Source organism: Bos taurus, chromosome 18 (genome assembly GCF_002263795.3).
Source record: "Bos taurus isolate L1 Dominette 01449 registration number 42190680 breed Hereford chromosome 18, ARS-UCD2.0, whole genome shotgun sequence".
Classification (NCBI taxonomy): domain Eukaryota; kingdom Metazoa; phylum Chordata; class Mammalia; order Artiodactyla; family Bovidae; genus Bos; species Bos taurus.
In genome coordinates this window covers 42,049,197-42,056,302 of record NC_037345.1, presented here as the reverse complement: position 1 = coordinate 42,056,302, position 7,106 = coordinate 42,049,197, and the positions used below count along the sequence as shown (strand labels likewise).

At 47.5% G+C, this 7,106-nt stretch overlaps 1 non-coding gene across 1 annotated transcript; it reads right to left on the bottom strand.

The window, feature by feature from the left end:
* Positions 1–528: 528 nt before the first annotated feature.
* Positions 529–596, bottom strand: MIR2899 (microRNA mir-2899). Its single transcript, NR_036366.1, has one exon. It is a non-coding gene; the product is annotated as a microRNA mir-2899 (primary transcript).
* Between the last annotated feature and the right edge of the window lie 6,510 nt (positions 597–7,106).

Genomic DNA, 7,106 nt, shown 5'->3' with positions numbered 1-7,106 from the left:
CCAGCATTCCAGCATTTGGTACCCTGCTGCACAGGCTCCGCAGAAGAGGAGCCAGGATCCAAGGGTACCTGCCAGGTGCTGGCTGCCCGCTCACCCGCCAGGACCCCACGATGTTGTCCCCGGCTATCTGCCTGGAGCAGCTGGGTGCTGGCAGAGGCGGCAGCACTGAGGAAACAGGACCCTGCCAGAGCAAAAGCCAGAAGTGAAGTTCATTAAAACACACCCGCGTGCACAGAACTCTTCCTGGGAACTACAGGCTCCACCTTTGAGGACGCGCTCTGAAATTATAATTCATTGATTCTGAAGCCAATCATTTTGTATTTTGACTGCTGGCTTAGGAATATTCATATTTTCCACTGCATTTAAATTTCCCTGTGCCATTAAAATCTCCGAGCTCTATAATTAGGCCTCTCCTGATAGATATGGATGAGGTCTCTGTTCTGGGGAGAGTGAGCAGGAGCCTCTGGGAAGCTGGGGGTTTTCTGGGAGGGCTTCCCCTCGGGGCTGCTCCTGTCCCCTTCCCTCCCCAGCTGGAACCTTCCAACCCCGGCCCGCCTTCCACCTGGACCCAGTTCATGAGCCGCAACTCTCCCCCTCTGCCCCTCTCCCTTCCTACGCTCCGGGCCCCCAGCCACCGAAATGTTTACTCACTTAAACATAATTTGCATTCCAAAAGCTGTATTCCCGGCTCAGATGATATTTATGAAATAAAGTCCCACCGGTTACAGCAACCGAAACAGATGTGGCCAGCCACACCACTCCGTGTATACAAAACTGTGCTCCTGCTCAAAAATAAATAAATAAATCCGTAGAAACCTTCTCCAGAGGTAAATGTTGTTTTATGAAATGCAATACCACACGCACGCTGCTTCTGCCTCCTCCTTGTCAGCGCAGCCCTGTAGCTGGCAGAAGGCCTCCAGCCGCTGTGTGAGTCTCACCGGCCTTGTCCCCTTGACCAGATGCTCTCTCTGAATCAGGAAAGTCACCAAGCCTCATGGCCTGGCCACATCTCACCCGTCCAGTTTCTGCTGAGATCGACTAAAAAATATTGGGTAATGAAGATGGAAAACCAATAAAGGATGGGGGAAAATAAAGAATTGCTTAGAATGAATTCTGTATGTAATTACTTGCGTTTTTGCTAACTACTGTATAAACAACACTTTTAACAAGGCAAATTGGAATCCTGAAGACAATTCTGCTTAGGGATATAGCTTCAATTTATTATACGAGGATAACTGAAAACTTTGTTTCTGCTGCGTTGCAGTCAATTTCCACAGCGCGCACATTTTGAATGTGTGATTAATCATATGAGTGCAGGGGTTGCCAATAGATACCAAAACTCTAAAACTGTAACAACTTGCTCATTTTGTGCGGTCATTCCAAATAGCTCAACAGCCCAAGCCTGTCAATGGGCACCAGGATCAATGCTCTGGGGTCTCTGCAAGGGATTGATTTTGCTTTCAGAGGATTTCATTTTGCTCATCAACAAAAATACTCGGCTCCCTAAATAATCGGATCCAAGGCTTTTGTGCAGACCAGGAGAGCTGCCAGCAGCTGCCACCACTTGGGCGGCCATGGAGGGCTTCAGTGTGTGCTAGAACCTTACCACCTGTTGACCAAAAGAACACTTAACTCAAAGTTTGGCCACTTCAAAAAAAGAAAAGAAAAAAAAGTCATTATCTCAAAATAGTTTAATCTGAATAATTATGCTTTAAGACTAAGCAATTTGATGATGGAGATGAGGAGTATTCTTCTAACTTTAGCTTCTATCATAATCAATTTTATTGGGACTTCCCTGGTGGCCCAGTGGCTAAGATTCTGCATTTCCAATGCAGGAGGCCCAGGTTCAATCCCTGATTGGGGAACTAAATCCCTCATGCAGTGGCTAAGTGTTCTCCCTAAGCTGCAACTAAAGATCTCACATGATGCAAGGAAGATCAAAGATCCTGCATGCCCCAACTAAGACTCAATGCAATCAAATAAACAAATATCCAAAAAATAACAGCAACGACAAATCCCAGCTCCACCACTTAAAAAATTCAGTTTTACCGTGGTGTGTTTCTATTTTTCTTTCCTGGTTTTTGATCAATCCTTATTTCTCATGTGTAGCTTCTGGTGAACAAAAAGCAGAATTTAACACACCTGGAATGGCTGTTTACTAATAGTAGAATGTATACACTGTTCCTTGGGTGTTTATCCCTGAAAATAAGCTTCCATAAAAGTGGAGGATATGGCAGAACAAACATACTGTCATGGGCGAGGGGCGGGGGCGGTTCCCCCCAGGAAGGGGAGGGGACAATTTCTACCTAGCATCTCTGTCAATGTGGAACTTTAAAATGTTTGCTTTACCTACTAATTAGTTGATTCTTTTGCTGAGAGCTCAGGCCATTAAGGGAGCCTTTCTTCTGAGGTGGGAATTCTGCCCCCACCACGGCCCGCACCCAGAGATGCCCTCAGCCCTTTCTCTATCAAGCCACCACCCTCTGATTAGGATGGCTTACAAAAAGGTCTTGATTGACTAAACCTCAGGCCCGATTACATAAACATCAGAGAGGCGCTGAATGCCAAACACCTTTCTCAGGAGGAAAAAAAAAATAATAATAAGGTGAGAGCGCTTCATTCTCTGGCAACCTAAAAATAAATGGAAGGGGCTTCTCCCAGCTTCAGGGAGTGCATATGGATTTCTTGCTGACATTCGATTCTCTGAACTGAATGTCACACTCACTGCGAACAGTTAAAAAAAAATAATAATGCTAGACTGTTATCGTTATTAGAAGGGCAAGAAGAATGAAATATCATGATTATCATTAGGAAACCCTGTAAAACATATTTGTACATTATCTTGGGGCAAATACAAGTGTCATGTGTTACCAATTGTTAGGCAAAGAGAGCAGTAATATATTGTTCCCCTCCGGCCCTCCGAGCAGCTTGGCGCAGGGCAGAAATGATGTGCTCCCTGTGTGTGAGGCTGAACGCACTGGTGTGGGATGTGGGGGCCGGGGAGCCCTCCAGGACTGGCCTCCCTGAAAGCAGTCGAGTCTGGGATGGATGGAACATTGATGGCAGTGTGGGGCAGGGAGGTGGGGGGGTGGAAGGCAACCCAAGGCCAGGCTGAATTTGGAGAGCCCTTGCTTGAGTGGCAGGTCTGGTCCCTGGGCTGGGATTCCTGTCTCACTAGGGAGCCCCAAGGAGGAAGCAGACTTACTTCTTTCTTTCCAGACAATCGGCATGCCTCTGAAAAGAGGCTTGAGGGTGAGGTTGGCGTGGAGGAGGAAGGTTCCAAGGAGTCCTGCCCTAGGAACCCAGACTCCCTCTGCAGCCTTCAGCTTAAGAATCTGCAAGTAAAGGGGTTTGGTTTTGTGTTATTTGTTTGAGCATCAAAAGCCCTTTAGAGAATGTTATAAAAATGGACACGCACGAGTGCCCACAATAATTCACGTCAGTGTGGTGGACCCACAGTGCCTCTCAAAATTCATCCACCTGTGCCTGGAAGTCCACGGATCTCCAGTTAAAAGCCTTTCATTCATTTGATCTAAAGGGGACTTTCCAGGTCCCAGATTCCAGGGGTCCCTAGCAGCCAAGAGCATCCATGGGGCCCTCTGCTGGATGCACTGCCAGGCAGGGGTTCCAGAGAGCCTTCAGGGGATACACAGAAGGAGGGAGCACGCCTGGTCCCAGCGGGTAGTCATGACCCCCATGAGTCCATGTTGGTGTTGGCAACTCCCAGGACCATCTTTGCTCCTGGAGACTGGACTGAGAGGAAACTGCAGAGAACCAAAGGATGGTACACTTTGCATCATCACAGAGAAATGACAGTCTCTGCAAAGGGACCAGAGGACACTGCTTGGAAAACACACACTCTCAGGCCCTGCGACTCCCAGAGGTGCCAGCTCTGAGCATCCCTCAAGCCTTCGCATCTCTCGGACAAGCACAGTGGACTGAGGTTGAGGCTGCATGCAGGGTTTCCTCACTGGGAAGAGCAGGCCTTCATGTTTGCAGGGCAGGGCTCACGGGGTGGCCTGGGGGAGAGGGCGGCATGTGCTCTGACTGTTCTCCCAGCAGTCTCCCTCCACCTGCCCTGCTCTGAGACAGCACGATCTGAAGGGAGATCCTTAGGCCTCTCTCTGCAGGGGTACACTTTGTAAGTGAGCCCCTTTGTCCCCAAAGTAATGCCATACTAATGGTGGCATTCCAGGAAGGGGGACTTGCCAGGAAATAGAGAAGGGATTTGGGGGCAGGAGCTCCCTCAGTCCACACCAAGCCTGATACGTCTAAGCATATTGAAGCCGTTCTGTCTATATAGGAAACCAGGTTAGCCCCATAAGTTTCTTGCTTACTGGGGAAACTAAGGCTTTGGGGTGGGAGGGATGGGGGTGAGAGCTTGCAGCATCTTTCCCTTTGGCCTAGCACCCCTTGGGCTCCAACCTTTTGTGACATCAGAGCTTTGGTTCCCTCTGGCTGGGGTCCACAGCCTGAGCTTCAGGCTCTTTGCTTCCAGGACTAAGCTCATCTCCCACTGTGGGTTGGCCGGCACCCTTGGGCAAGCTCGGAGCACTGACATGCCTCAGTTGTCTCTCACATAGAAAGTGCAGAATCTCAGGGACCCTGCAGCCCCACCGAACCCTGCAGCCCCACCGAACCCTGCTCTGCACACTCAAGTTTGAGATACGCTGGCCAGAAGTTCCTCTCTTCCAGAACGTTCACAGCCAAGTCTCACATTAGTAATTGGCTCGTCTCAGATCTTCAGATTTTTCTCTCTTCTGGTTTTATCTCTAATTTTTCAAATTGACAGTATTTAATTTTCTAAGCAGTTCCCAGCCAGGCAGGTAGGGCATAATGAGACAGACAGCGAGCTGGCAGCCGGGGGTGCTGGAGGCCTGGAGGGCACATGAGGCGTCTGGACCCCCTGAGCAGGTTAGCTACAGGTGTGATCAGCTGGACCCCGGCAGAGTCTCCCCTTCCCCACAGCCATGGCTACCCGTGACCCCAGATCCCTACACAGACTCCCCCTCTGCCCCCATGCACACCTATAGTACCTAACAATCTGCTACTGCTTCCCACAGACCCACGACCCTGTGGCTCCACATGGACCCCATTGACCACCATGGATCCCAATGACCCCATGGATCCCCCATGGATCTGCCCTCAAGCCCATGGTTCCTCTGTGGCCCCTGTACCCTCCTGGTCCCCTTAGGTTCCCACCTCCACCCCCACCACCGCCCATGAGCAACCTGGACAAGCTGCCGTCTTTCCCAGGGGAAACTCACTCCCATCCAGCTCCTCTGAGCTCCCGGCCTTTTCTTGTTGCTTTTCAGACCTCTTTTCTCCAACTTTTCCACTCGCTCAGTACATGATGCAAAGTTGTGAAAAATGTGTGAGGACATTAACCCGAGGTGTTATTTGTAAATATGTTATAATTTATTAAATTATAAGATACTCGACAGCAACTCCGATAAAGAAACACATTGGAGTGTTACTCCAGTACATGTACTATTTTAATAATCCTTTTATCTTAAAATATTGCCTCCTATCAGGCTGTCAGGGAGCAGCAGGAGAATCTGTTAAGTGTAGAGAGGGGGGCATCTCTCCAACACGCTTTATGGTGAATTATTAAAGGAGGGAGAGGCGCCAACTAATCATTTGATAAACACAAGTAGATTATGTGTAATGGGTACCTTCGTGGAAAGAGTCCTGGACAGCTCAGGAAAATCCTGGGGCCCCAAACAGAACGTCTCCGAACCAGCCTCTCCCGCTGCACTCTCTCTCCTAAAGCAACTTATGCCAAACTTGAACTTCAAACTCTCATTTACCACCATTTCTGGCCACACCCTAGAACCACTGGTAATCTATTTTACGTCATATTTTTATTTAATTTATAGCCATTCTTTTTTTTCTTTGTCTTAACTTAAACAGATTTAATTTTTAAAGGAAGCTTTATATCATTACCATGAATAGAAAACTAATAGCACTTACCATAAATATGAAATAACCATTAAAAAAAAGTATAATGGAAACAAAACCATGTAATTAAATTCCAGCTCAATATGAAGGTTTGACGAAGCCTGAGGCCTACTCTCTCTGTTAAAAGGGAATATTATCTCGTGTCATGGAGGCATTCAAGATGTGCTGGAGCCAAAGGGAGCCTTCCTCCCTGACCCTGGATGGACTGAGGGACCCACAGAGGGGACCCCTTGCTTTCCAGGCAACTTGCTGTGATACAGCATAGGCTGAGTACCACCAAAACCCCTCAGGTCCCCACAGTAATCCTGTACCACTGTTTTAGAGGCAATGGATCAAAATCAAGCACACTGATCACATCACTATTCCCTGAGACTTTGTCCCACAGGTGAGCAGGTGAGAGTTTTCCAGGAATCTTGTCCGAGAGGACACAGCCCCAGAGGCTGGGATGTGAGCCCGGCTCTGCTTGCAATTTGGGATAAGTCACCTTCTCTCTCTGATGACAAATCAGAGTCTTGACCGTGATAGAGCTTCTTTAAGGCTCTCTGCCTTCTTTCAGTCCTGCACTTACCTCCTCCGCATGCAGCAAAACTAAGACAGTTTTAAAAGTATTTTTCATGTCCCTGTGATGCAAAGCATGTGTCCCTGGGACTGAGTGTGTGAGACATCTTCCTTGAACTGTAGAAAGGAAATGTTGGATCATCAAAATGCAAAGCCAAATAAGGGGGAAAACAGGAACCTAAAAATGAATCCCTAGGCCCCAAGGAAAGCATGAGCATCTTGCTGTCAAAATAGAAGTCTGAGCCACGTAAAATAGAAATATCCCAATGTGAAGCCACACTCTTCCATCATATTTAGAACTCACTTCAAACCAGGAAAAGGTAATGTCAGATCACCAAAATTCACATGAGAAAACACAGCTATGGTTCTTCCTGTTAGCTACGATTAATATGAGCAGTTAGAGAAAGGCTAAAAAAATGAAGTCATACATTATTTTTCTTCCTCGTAGGTATAGATTTTATTTGACCTATTGCTTTTAAAATAGAATACCTTCCCAAGCACGCTTTACATGATAAAACTCAGAGACAAAAGAGAGAAAATGCAAATCAATTCTACATTACATGTATGTTGCTGCATTTGGCAAAATC